Source organism: Marmota monax, unplaced genomic scaffold, assembly GCF_021218885.2.
Source record: "Marmota monax isolate L192 unplaced genomic scaffold, Marmota_monax_Labrador192_F-V1.1 WCK01_AAM20220418_F8-fsc00004, whole genome shotgun sequence".
Taxonomy (NCBI): Eukaryota; Metazoa; Chordata; class Mammalia; order Rodentia; family Sciuridae; genus Marmota; species Marmota monax.
In genome coordinates, this window is record NW_026692881.1 from 15,241,016 (window position 1) to 15,254,794 (window position 13,779).

Here is a 13,779-nt window from a genome sequence, read left to right on the forward strand (position 1 = left end):
TTCTGTGGATGGAACCTTTGCCTATCTGCACTGACTGCCTGTCTTCAATTCTGGTTTCATTATTATAACTAGTTCTGATTTCCTTTGATTAAATATTTCATGGTATACTTTGTTTTTTCATTCTGTTACTTTCAACCAGCCTATATTGTTGCATTTGAATGAGTTTCCTGGAGATAACACGTTGTTAGGTCATGTTTTAGAATCTATTGCTCCAGTTTCTGTCTTTTAATTAGTATATTTATTGATATCTTAGGGCTTAAAAGCCTTCCATTTCATTTCTTACTTCCTGTTATATTTTTGGTTTCTCTGTTTTCTTCTTACCTTTCTTAGTTACTTAAACTTTTTGTTTTAAACATTTATTAACATTTTTGTTTTAAAACATTTTAAACATTTTTAAACATTAAGTTGTAGGTGGACACAATGCCTCCATTTAATTTTTATGGGATGCTAAAGATCGAACCCAGTGCCTCACGCTTGCTAGATGAGTGCTTTTCCTCTGAGTCATAACCCCAGCCCCTACTTAAACTTTTTAAAAAAGAATTCTATTTTATTTATAGTGATTTTTGTGTACAACTACTGTATGTACAAAAATGGCACAAAAGTGAATTCAACAGTCGATGCACATGCATACTTCATTCACATCTTCAACAATAAAAGGTCTTAACACTAAAGAACTAAATAAGAATACCAGCTTCAAGGGCAGCTGTTAAGTACTGAAGTCACATAAATCACACCAGAATGGACAAATATTGCCCAAGCAAAATTCTATTATTAAAACTCAAACAGGCTTAAGGCCATTCAAGTTCAAGCACAATTATACAAATCTTTTGGAGTCCCTTCTATTTATGTTTGAATTATGTGAATTTTCTTCCAACTTATGGTCTTAAACTTCTGCTTTACAAAATCCAAAAGGAAAATCAGAAGAAATCAATACAGTCAGGCATGGTGGCACAAGCCTGTAATCCCAATGGTTTAAGAGGCTGTGGTGAGAGGATCCTGAGTTCAGGGTCAACCTCAACAATTCAGCAAGACCCTAAGCAACTCACAGAGGCCCTGTCTCTAAATAAAATATTAAAAAAGGTTGGGGATGTGGCTCAGTGGTTAAGCACCCCTGGGTTCAATCCCCAGTATCAAAAAAAAATCAAAATCAATACAGAGGTTACATGGCTACATTAAATGAAAGAAACATACATAGCTATAATTAAGATGAAGTGAGGAAGACCCAAACATTAAAATTGTAAAATTTTCTTGTTACTTGTTGGAACCAGTCCTACACTAGGACTTAGGTAATATATACAATTTTGTTGTTGTTGTTCTTGTTCTTACATTTATTTTCCTCCAAATTGATTGTGTTTTTCTCTAATGATATGAAAAGTCTTTGTTTCCCTTTTCCAAGTGTTGAGATTCAAAAAGCCAGCTCTTAATCATATAGTAATCTTCACCTCTTCAATGTCTTGTATGTTGATTTAGTTTCATGTATAGGTATTTATGTTAGTTTTCCTCAGGGATTTATACATTGATATATATTTTCAAGTAGATTACTTATGTTGCTCTAACGCATCCTTTTCATCAGTGCACTGTTAAAACTAATCAAAACCTCTTCACATGTATTTTCCCTTACAATCACAGCATATACTATCACTACCTGCAAAGTCAACAATCTCAAATGATTTAGTGAATGAAAGGAAATAAAAAAGTGAATAAATAACATATGAAGGAGAAATAATGGGAATTAGAAAATTCATGCAGGTCAGCTCTTTTAATCAGCCAGCCAGCTTGCTAGCAACAAGGAATGGTTTCCATTGAGGAAGCTCCTGTGGAGAGGGAATGTGGTCACCAGTGACCTCTGTACTATCTGGGGCTACAGTGGGAAGTTGCTTGTTTTTCATCGTTGCTTTTGCTATGTTGCAATTCCCAGAGTCAAAATATTTTTTGCCCTCTCTACAATAATTTCCTTAAAAAAATCTGAACTTCCAGACTTTTGTCCCGGATGAGGATACCTTGCTTTCAATTTTGCTTCTTCAGTTTTCTCCAGACTAGTCATTTTATTTTCCATTTCCTACTTCTCCTCTGCTGAGGCTGCCTCAGGGACTTCCACAGGCATAGCACTCCCTCTACCTAGCCCATATCTACAGTGATTTTGAATGTATCTTTTCATTATAGCTTTTTATTGGTTGTTGTAGGTATTAAAATACATACATGTGGCTTATCCTAGTCTACTGGTGTTATCATCTTACCAGTTCAAGTGAAATAAAGAAATCTTACTCGCTTTACATCTCTTTACCCTCCTCTGTTTTGTTTCAAATATTTTCTCGACCTACATTAGAATCTCATCAGAGTTGTTATAAGTTTTGCTTTATATGCAAAAAAAAAAATAAATTCAAGAGGAGAAAAGCCTATTGTATTTACTCATGTTTTTGCTTTCTACGTTCTCCCTATCTAATGTTCCAAGTTTCTTGTTTTGTCATTTCATTTCCATTTAGAGAATTTCCTTTAGCCATTTGTTTAGAATAGGTCTGCTCACCACAAATTCTCTTTATTTTCTTTTATCCTTTGATCTGAGAATGTCCTTATTTCTTCTTTATTCTTAAAGGATACTCTCACTGGGTATTGGCTTCTGAGTTGATTTTTTTTTCTTCAGTTCATGAGAAATATCATGCCTCTTCCTTATTGCCTCCAGGGATTTTGATGAGAAATATGCTGTTCTCTGAGTTGCTTTTCTTTATACATAGGATGTCACTTTTTTCTAGTTACTTTTAAGACGTTTTGTTTATTTTTAGTTCTCAGAGTGTAATCATGATGTATCTTGGTGTGGATTCTTTAGACTAGTTTGAAGTTCACTCAGCTTTTTGAATCTTCAGGTTTAAATCTTAGCAATTTTCAACCATTATATCTTCAAGTACTTTATCATCCTCATCCTGTTCTCTCCAAAACTCTAATGACGATGTTCTCTTCTTCTCTTCCACCTTTTTGAAGTTGTGTTTTATTGATATTTTCCAGTTCATTAAGTTCTTTTCTCTTTTCTCTCCATTCTGCTCTTAATCTTATCAACTAAGCTTTTTGTTTCAGTTGTTGCATTTTTCAGTGTTTAAATTTTCCATTTGGTTCCTCTTTATGCCTTTCATTACTTTGTAGGGATTTTATATTTTTTTCGTTTGTTTCAAAATTCAGTGAGAAATGCTTCTCACTGAAGCATTTCTTTCATGACTATTATAATATTTTTCTTAGTTAAATCTAATTTTTTTATCTATAGATTGTCTATTTTGTTGTTCATTTTGAGATCTTGATTTCTTTTCAATTTTCTATTGAAACCTAGAAATTTTCATGTTATAAAATTCTAGATCTTATTTAAACATTCTGGTTTTGTTATTGTTGCTTCTCTTGGTTTTAATTTTGTTTTGGAGATGGGGGTCTCAAAGGATCCTCCTGTCACAACCTCCTGAATAGCTGGAACTACAGATGCATGCCATTGCACCCAGTTTAAACCTGTTTTTACTGGCTTTTTAAATGCATTGCTTTGGCATGGGAAGTGAGGGCACTACTGCATTATTGCCAAGTGTAGTTAAAAGTCCAAGTTGACCACTAAGCCTATATTGATGCCTAAGGAAGGCTCTTCATTAATTCTGGGTAGGGGTATTAGTTATTGTTGCCCAAAGGCTCTGCTGACACTGCAGCAAAAGGGGAAAAAGTCATATCAATACCAGGCGATGGGAATGAAAGTCCAGTTTCTCTACTTAGACTCCATCCTGGCAAGAGTGGTGGGGAACCACATTAAATGCTCATGAAGGTGGAAATCTAGGCTTTCCATCTGGCCTTTGTTATTATGAACAGTAGGGCAAATTTTTGTGGTGGTGGCTAAGACAGAGTAGTTATTCTGTAAGTTTTTTGTCTAGCTACATTGTTCTATTAGTCCTTTGGCTAGAGATAAGTGAATTTTGAGGGGAGCTTCTTTGGTCTACAGTCATTGGTACTTCCAGGTTACTGGATGCTTCAGTTTCAAGTCTGGGATATATAAGGGGAAAATAAACTCCAGAGAACTCACCATCATGTCATTCCTTGAGGTCTGTCTGACAACTTCTCTTCACTTTTCCATTATATTTGTATTATATATGCAATATCCAGGGATTTTTAGTTAGAGTTGTCAAGAGGAATAAGGAAAATAAATTTTATACTATCTTCTTGGAAGTAAGAGATGAGACACTATTTTTCAAAATACGATATTTATTTAGTGATAATATCTATTTTTTATGTTATATCTTTCCTTGCTAGAAAGTGAGCCTCAAAATGTATGTTTTAGCTGGGATAGTGGCATATGCCTGTAATTCCAGTGACTCAGGAGGCTGAGTCAGGAGAATTGCAAGTTTGAGGTCAGCCACAACAACTCTGTCTTAAAATTTAAAAAGTAAAAAGGTCTGGAGATGTAGCTCAGTACCCTCTCCTCAATGTCATGCTTTTAGTCTGGACATAATAGCTTGTTGAGTGAATTTATGAAGCAAAAAAATGAGTGCTACCAAAAAACAAATAATAAAAGAAGTTTGATTTTTAAATTGGCACTAAGCCAGTAGGAAGAATAGGTGGAGGGAAGAAAACCACTATATAAGAATTAAAGGTAGCCAAGCATGGTTGTGCATCCCTGTAATTCCAGTGGCTTGGGAAGCTGAGACAAGAGGATTTCGAGTTCAAAGCCAGTCTCAGCAACTGTGCGGTGCTAAGCAACACAGTGAGACCCTTTCTCTGAGCAAAATACAAAATAGGGGCTGGGGATGTGGCTTAGTTGTCGAGTGCCCCTGAGTTCAATCCCTGGTACCCCCCTCAAAAAAAATAGAATTAAAGTTAGGAAGCAAAGTTTAAATAAAATATTACTAGAGAATAATAAAATATATAGAGTACACAGCTCAAGTGAAGGAAGAAAATGGTGTAATACAGCCAGGATTTTCCACTCTTGGAGACAGATCTGATATAGTCTACTCCCCACCCCCACCTCCACAATCAGCAATCACTACATGAAGCATGAGAAAAAGGAGGCATATTTCATATTAGCTTTGGGAATAGTACAAAAAATTTGGTCTCCTCAAATTGTCACCAACATACTTACCTTATTAGCTTCTTATTGCTTTCCCTTTTAATCATCCTCTTCCTAGCACTGACAACAACAGTTGTTAACAACAAAACATCAACATGTCTTCAAGGCACTATTAAATACAAGACATGCTTTTTCTACCAAGCCCACAAGGTGGAAAAAAAGACTGTTATTAGGACACATTAAATGAAAAGTTATAATACATGTTGTCCCTTACTCATCCTTTTTCTTTCCATATCACTAAAACCCTGCCCCAAACCATGAATTTAAGAGAAAAGAAAAGGAAGAACCAGACACAGAAACTTATGCTTTATTTATGCAGTTGCCATCAAATCCCCCTTTCTAGCACAAACCCATCACTCCTGGGTCCTCTCTGACTTCTGATGTCCCCTAGAAGCCATCAACTTCCTATTAGCCACATTTCTATTAACAGTCATGTTACATCCAACATGGTCTTTTAAACAAAAATTGCAGACACAAGCTTCTAGAAACACGCCACTGTCAATTACCAGGCGAAGGAATAGAAATTGGAAGCTTCAATGACAATGGACATTGCAATTCTCTAATTTTTCATTTTCCCATTATTTATGACCTATACCAACATAAGACTTCTTGACTGAGTTGTGGTAATACCTCTCCCCTTAGTAAAATAAAAATTTTCCTTAAACTCTATACTTCAGATTCATTGTCTAAAATAGAGAAAGGAGTAGGGAGGTGGACAAGATAACACCTGATAGAGTCTACAAGATATGCTCCAAGATATGATTTGGCCCTATTGATTCAGGATATTATATACTAAGTATTTCCTCATCCTAAAAAAAGGGGAAGAGTCTTATAAAGAGGTATGCATGTTGAACAGCTGATGAACACCTATGGCAAATAGAACTTCCAGCAACAAAAAATTCAGAAACTGTAGATAACAGGCTTGCTCTGGAGAGATCCAGAATCATTTAATGACCCTAATGGAGAAAAACTAAGACTATATATTCATATATTCTTGTATTCATATATTCTTATAAGACTATCTATTCATATATTCTTGGCTATATATTCATATATTCTTTGCATAAAGAAAGTCTAGAATAAAGGTAAGCAAACTATTGCCAATGGGCAATATCAGCCTATTTTAATATAGCCTCCAAGCTAATGATTTTTACATTTTTTAAAATGTCAGTTAAAAATTAAAAGAATAATATTTTACAACACAGGAAATTAGAAAGTTATTTTTAATAATTCAAATGTCAGTGTTGATACATAAAGTTTTATTGTCATATTTTATTTGTCATGTTTTATTTGTTCTCTTGTTTACTATTGCAAATGAATGAATGCCTTCATGCTACAAGAATAGAGCTGAGTAGTTATAGGAGAGATTGTATGGTCCATAAAGCCTAAAATACCTGACTCTTTATTTACAAAATTTTCCAGCATCTATTCTAAATCAATATACAAGAAACTTTATTAAGTGATTACCTGGGAAACGGGAAAGGATGAGGGTCAGACAGGAAATTGTATTAAATATTTTTATATTATTTTGATTTTTGGATTTCATAAATGTATTACCTTTTAAAATACATTTTTAATTTTTCTACAAAGAGCATTCCTATACCTTTGTGGGAGCCAGACTTCAAGATGTGTCCCAATTATCACTAACTTAAAAAAAATATTTTTTAGTTGTAGTTGGACACAATACCTTTATTTCACACATTTATTTTTTATGTGGTGCTGAGGATTGAACCCAGGGTCTCACGCATGTGAGATGAGCACTCTACTGCTGAGCCACAACCCCAGCCCCATCACTAACTCTTGATATTCACATCCTCTCACATTGTACCAAGAAGGTATGTGTGACAAATAATGAACTGCAGATGGTATGTAACTTCCAAGACTGGGTAATAAAAGACAATGACTTCCATCTCAATCAGCAACCTACAGAAAGGAACATGTGGTGAGGAACTTAAGCCTTTGGCCAATGGTCACTTAGGAACTGAGGCCTGCCAACAACTGTGTTAATGAGTTTGTAATAGATGTTTCATGTTGAGCCTTCAGATGAGACTGCAGCCATCCAATATCTTAATTGAAATATCGTGAGAGAGCTTAAACCAGATGTATTCAGCTAAGTAGCTCTCAGATTCTTTCTCCATAGAAACTGAGATTATAAATGTTTGTAGTTAAAACATCTTAGTTTTAAAGTAGTCTGTTATACAATAAGAGATAACTAATGAAACCATTATCTTTGGCTTTTTAAGAGAAAAAAAAACTAGAAATATGGTTGAGGACCAAAATTTCAGATAAATGAAGGGTTCAGGGAGAATGCTGATGACTAAATAGGTATAACAATAAGAATGCAGATTAATTTGGAAGGCAAAGTGTAATGACAGGGATTACATGAGTCCATTTACATCAAGTGATCAGATGGAAAATGTATTAAGGAATGGTCTCTAAAGCAGCTGATATAGGGAGCAAGAGAGCAGGAAGGAGGCAAGGAAAGAGCTCTGCTGCTGCTGGTCCAAGATACCAGCATTTCCTAACCAATTATGTTTCTAATTAGCTATGGGATCCTTAACAAGCATATTGGCTTCTCTAGGGTTTCAGTTTCTTATCAAAAAAGGGAAGAGTTTGATAGGGTAATTATAAACACTCCGTTATTGGAACATTCTCTTTGCATAATGCTAGAGGTAGTAGCATTCATTTACACTAATTCAGAGGAATTATACAGAGGAATTTCATAGAGCATCTTCTCAGCTGGGAAGGCAATCCAATTTGTGATATACATTTTACCATTTATTCCTTAATTGTTTACTGAGTATTTTCTCTGTTCTAGGCTTTAGGGATGAGAAGAAATTTAAAAAGTCAATGAGATACAATACCATTCCTCAGAGAAACCATAATATACTAATTATATCTAGTCTGACACTCTTACCAAGGTCTGTCAATTGGCTTAAAGTCCACTCTTCATCCATATCTGAAATCCTTAGTTAGCTTCAAGTTGCTTCACCTTGACCTCTTAAGTTTGTTCATCTGTTCTTTTATCTTCCCCATAGTGCTGACTTTGAACAGAAAAAAGGTACCTGACAGCCAGGGACCTTACCAAGCACTATTAATTTTAACAACCGAGGGACCATTATGCCCTTTTTTTATGGACATTACACATCTATTAATGGGGCCTAAGATTGCTTTAGATTGTTTTGCTGTCATACTACAATGGTTGCTCAATCAACAAACTCACTTAGGTGCAAATTCATCATTTTAGCCACAAGATGTATGACAGGGAAGCCTTTTAAAATTGCTTTGCTGAAATCAATATATCCTTTGGTTATGGAATTTCCAGATAAATCAAGGCACTGACCCCACCCCAAAAAGAAGCAAACTTAGTTTGATAGGGTTTCTCCTTAGTGAACAAAATTGGTTCTTACTGATCCCCATTTTTTTTGTTCTAAATGATCACAAAGCACAAGCTTTATAATTCTTCAAATTGTCTTTACAGATATGGAAACATAAAAACCACTCTGTTGTTTCCAGAATCCATTCTTTTTGCCTTAAAATGACCTTTTACTGACATTTGATTGACTGATAGTTTTCCTTACCTATCACATTTATAGTTGATGCAGAAAGATTCTCCATTGCTTTCTTCCTTTACCCTCAATCCAACAATGCAGTATAACTTATAAACTATTAACATTATGGAATAATAAATAGTCATTATATGATCATTCTAATTGCCATCTAAAAAGTCAGAAAATATTTTTTGCATCCTAATAAAAGCACAATAAAAAGTGATAGGCAAATATGTTTATAACTCTATACATATTTTGGGGTTGTAAAATAGACTCAGAACAGAATGTGCAAAAACACATTAAGTAAATGGGATTTAGGGTAATAACTTTCTCTTTTCAAAGTTTTTCTTAAATCTTTTTTTTCTTGTTAGTGGAAACTTAAAGATACTGAAAGAGAAACAATTAAGCAATACTGTCTTACTTTGCTTTTATCATTTACATTGCAATATTTCATTACTGTCCAATCCTCAAAATTGGCCAGTGATAAAGACAGAAGATGGATTATAGTTTCTATTTTAGATATATATAGGTGAGACTTCCTTTTAAAGCCATAGAAAGAAATAACAACATAATATAACCAAGTTCTTCAGATGAATTTTTTTCTAACTTTAATAATAATCCTTAAAAAAGAGAGAGAGAGCAATACCCCCCACTCCCCCCCCCGCCAGAACACTCTTACTAACCAGGGAGTTTTACTTGAGAGTTGCCAAATGTGGACCCCTGACCCTTCCTGAATCCAGTGTTACTCAATGTCTTTCCCTGGCATTTATTAAATAGGAGCCAGGAAACAAATTCAGTCCCACTCTGGTGGCAGAGCTGTTACAGATGTAAGAAATAGGAGCTGCTGTAACCAAGTTTCCAGCCATATAAAAGCCAGTCTTTTTTTTTTCATCAAATTATTTTATTTTATTTTTTTTAATTTTTATTGTTGGTTGTTCTGGAGGGGGGATAGTAGAGGATAGGAAAGGCAGCAGAATACAACAGACACTAGTATGGCAATATGTAAATCAATGGATGTGTAACTGATGTGATTCTGCAATCTGTATACAGGGTAAAAATGGGAGTTCATAACCCACTTGAATCAAAGTGTGAAATATGATATATCAAAAGCCAGTCTTAATAAATTAAGCAGATCAGAGAATAGCAGAGTTTATACATGAAAAGTGACAATTTTATGACACTATAGTCCTTGGTGTTAGTAATCCTTTAGCCTTAATTTCATCCCTTTCTGAAGACAAGTTTCTACTTTGTTTGCCTAAGTTGATCTGAGCTGTATTTCTGTCACTTGAAATAAAAAGGTCATTTCGGTTTTTTTCTCACATTTTTTAAATTGGTGCATTATAGTTGAACATAATGATGGCATTTGTTGTTATATGTTAATACATGCACACAATATAACAATATAATTTGGCCAATATCACTCCCCAGCAGGTATCAAGTAGAAAAATAATAACAAGAAAGCCAAAGTGCAGCAAATGGAGGAAAAAAGTTGTAAAAATACTTGATAGGTTGTAACCATATTTTATTTATTCAAACCAAAGAAAGATCAGGTTTTCTATATTATTTTAGAAAACAAAACTCTTGAGACTCTTCAGTAATAACTGTGATTCCATCTTAGTGTTAACTGGGCCTTCTGCTTCTGGGTCCCTCATATGGGCCTTTCCTGCCTGAAAGCAAGACACAACATGGTAGCTTGCTTTAACAGAACAAAAATGCAAGAAGACAAAGAAGAGTGCAAGAGATGGAGGGAGGGGGGAAGAGAGAGAGAGAGAGAGAGAGTGAGAGAAGCACACAGAAAGAAGCAGAGAGCAGAGGAGAATTTGTAGTGGTTTGGATATGAAGTGTCCCCCAAAGATCCTATTAATGCAAGAATATTCAGAGGTGAAATGATTAGATTATGAGAGCTGTGAACTAATCAGTCCATCATAATTTGAATTGACTAACTGGATGGTAATTTTAAGCAGGTGGGGTATGGCTGGAGGAGGTGAGTCACTAGGGGTATGCCTTGGAAGGGTACATCTTCCCTATGGCCCCTTCATTGCCTCAACCCCTCTCTGCTTCCTTGCTACTTTGAGAGAAGCAGTTTTCCTCCACTGGATATTTCTACCATGATGTGCTGCCAACTAAAACTTCTGAAACCATGATCCCCAAATGAACTTTTCCTCCTCTAAGTTGTCTTTATGGGTGTTTTGGTCACACCAGTGAAAAAATTTGAAACACCTAGCAAGATTAACGCCATAGTCTTTTGTAATCTACATGAAGTTACTTCCCATATTTTGTTCTGCCATATTTTCCCATATTTTGTTTGCCATATTTTTTTTATTTGGAAGCAAATCACTAGGGCTGAACCTACACTTCAGGGGTACCAAAAGGCACGAATACTAGGATGCAGGAATGAGTGGGAGCCATGTAATATGTTGCCTGAGACACTAGTGGTACTCAAAGTAATGGTGCAGCCACAACTGAAATCTTAGACTCACCTAAATACAGTAGGAGGTGCTCAGTAAATGTTCATCAAATGATCAAAATTAAAAAGGTAAAATGTTCCTATCCTTTCTGACACAATCACATATATAATATTCCTGCTATATTATCAATGTTTCTAAATGTTTCTGACCATATCTGATGGTACCAACTTCACTCACATTGATTTTCAAAAAGGATGCAATTACAGAGACAATATAATTAACCTGGCATTTCACTATGTTATTACGTGATGTGAGAAAATACAGCACCTTTCTATTTTCAGTGCAATTTTGTCATGAGTATCCTCAACAAACAAGTCAACATTCCCATCTCAAATAATTCATTCAAAGAGATGAGCAGTTCAAATGTTAAATCATTACCTGATAACATGAAATCTCTTCCAAAAACTACAAAGTACCATTGAGCCCATTAAGAAGTAGAAATAATTCCAACCCCCTGACTTGTTCTAATTATTGGCATTACTGTTTAAACATGTTGACCTCTGTCTACCTTTCTGTGCCACCTTAGGTCACAGACTGTAATGAAGAAAAGTCCATGTGATGGCTATCCAAGTCAGGCCTGAAAGTATAAGTGAAAAGAAGTTGTGGATAGCCCCTTTCTTATACTGCAAGTTTAATTAGAGAAGGAACAGGGGTGCAAGATGGGGTAGAAGATGAAAGTACCATTTTATCAGTTTAAGGAAACAAACTCTGGCCCTTTTTCTTTCTTAAAACCAAAAATCACACTGCAATAATCCTGTTTATCCAAAAGATGAAAGCAGTTTGACTTCAGAAATATTATAGAGTCAATTCTAATGGAGAATAATAGAAAAAGTATTTTTATTGGTACCATTACGATACTCTCTGATCATTCTTACAGAACTATTTCATTTTGCTTTTATAAAAAAAATACTGTCTTTATGAAGAAATGACAAAGTTGGCATGTGTGATACATGAATCCTCTGGACTGGATGCTTTTCCAAAGAAGTCTCCCCACTTTGTATGCAAGAAAAGGGTCTATTTTGGAGAAACACCAGGGAAGTGACAAAAAAATAATACATGAAGTATAATATTTGGCCATATTTTATATAAGGCCAGGAGGAAAGATGCAAAAAAGCCTAGTGTAGCTGACTTCAAAAGGTTTAAGAAGACAGATAAACTGAGTGTGCAGGAAAACATGACAGCAACTTTACTGGAAAACAGGAATTTTGAAAACGTCTTTAAAGATTTGGTTTCTGAGTGCCTCTTGATTTCACAGGAATTCTGCATGCTGTTTTTCATACATGTAAGCTCCCTGAGGACAGGAAAAGAATATTATTTATCTTTTTATTTCCAAGTATACTGTCCTCTACAGGAGATGATTAGTTTAAAAATATAATAAAGCTACCATTTATTCATACTTGAGTGAAATTTTTCTGCTACAAACTTAATACACATTATACAACTAAATCCCCACTGCCCTTTGAAGAGGTATTATTAGAAGCCCCATCTTATAGATGAGGAAATAAAGCCTTGGAGAGGTAAAATGGTTTGCCCAAGTTCATACAGACATACTATGACACCAAAATTCAAGCCAGGTAGCTGATTCCAACATTATAAGCACTACACCAAATGTTTTGCCCTACACTAAATGTTGCTTATTTGATTGATAAAGGTTCAGAGGGGGGTGATGAGTGACTTCCTTCTGATTCTGTATTATAGAAATTTGTTTTTCACTTTTTGTGATCATAAAAGAATAATCTATTATTCAGAGGTAGGCACTCTTTGATAAGTGAGGTGCTATGCAGATCACCTCTTTTTCCTTTGTCCCACCACTCCCCTGTGTGTAAAAGAAAGTGCTCAAGAAAGCCAAGGGCTATTGAGGGAATATTTCTTAATCAAAAGGATTTGCAAGTGTGTGTGTGTTTATACACATCTGTAGTGTGTGGGGGGTGGGGATGGGTCAGTATTGGGAGGGTGAAAAACAGTGGGAGATAGATTGCAACAAAACTCATTTTAAAATAACAAATCCTTCATTCTCTTGGTTAAACTGAGCCATTTACAACTTCATGTGAATTACTTTGATATGTTTGCTTTCGTTTTAGACATAGAAAGAATTCCCACTGCTCTGGCCAAAGAATATTATCAGTCACAGAGAACAAAGGCTCTGATGATAAAGAAGTGGTCACAGATTGGGCTTCCATAACAAAATACCATAAACTGGGTGATTTCAAGAACAGAAATTAATTTTCTCACAGTTCTGGAGAAAGAAAGATCAGGGTACCAGTGTGATGGGGTCCTGGTGAGGGCTCTGTTCCTGGCTTATAGATATCCACCTCCTTCCTATATCTTCCTATGGCCTTTCCTTGGTGCATGTTCATGGATCTCTCCAGCATGTTTCTCTCTCTCTCTCTCTCTCCCCCTCCCTCCCTCCTTCCCTCTCTCTCCGTCCCTCCTTTTCTATCTATCTATCTATGGATCTATCAATCTATCTCTATCTCTCTACCCTCCCCTTTGTTCTTTTAAGGCCACCAATACTAATGGATTAGGACTCTATCCTCATAACTGCATTGAGCCTTAATTACTTCTTAAAATTCCTATCATCAATACAGTCACATTGGAGTTAGGGCTTCAGCATATGCATCTGGGGAGACAGGAAGGACACAATTCAGTCCACAGCAGTAGTGGTAATAAGCTCTAA

At 35.4% G+C, this 13,779-nt stretch overlaps 1 protein-coding gene and 1 pseudogene across 1 annotated transcript in view; both read right to left on the reverse strand.

Moving 5' to 3' along the window:
• Positions 1 to 13,779, reverse strand: part of Hpse2 (heparanase 2 (inactive)) — a 690,427-nt gene that overhangs the window by 421,759 nt on the left and 254,889 nt on the right. The gene's annotated exons all lie outside the window — the stretch shown is intronic.
• On the reverse strand, positions 739 to 4,797 carry LOC131424393 (cAMP-regulated phosphoprotein 19-like; annotated as a pseudogene).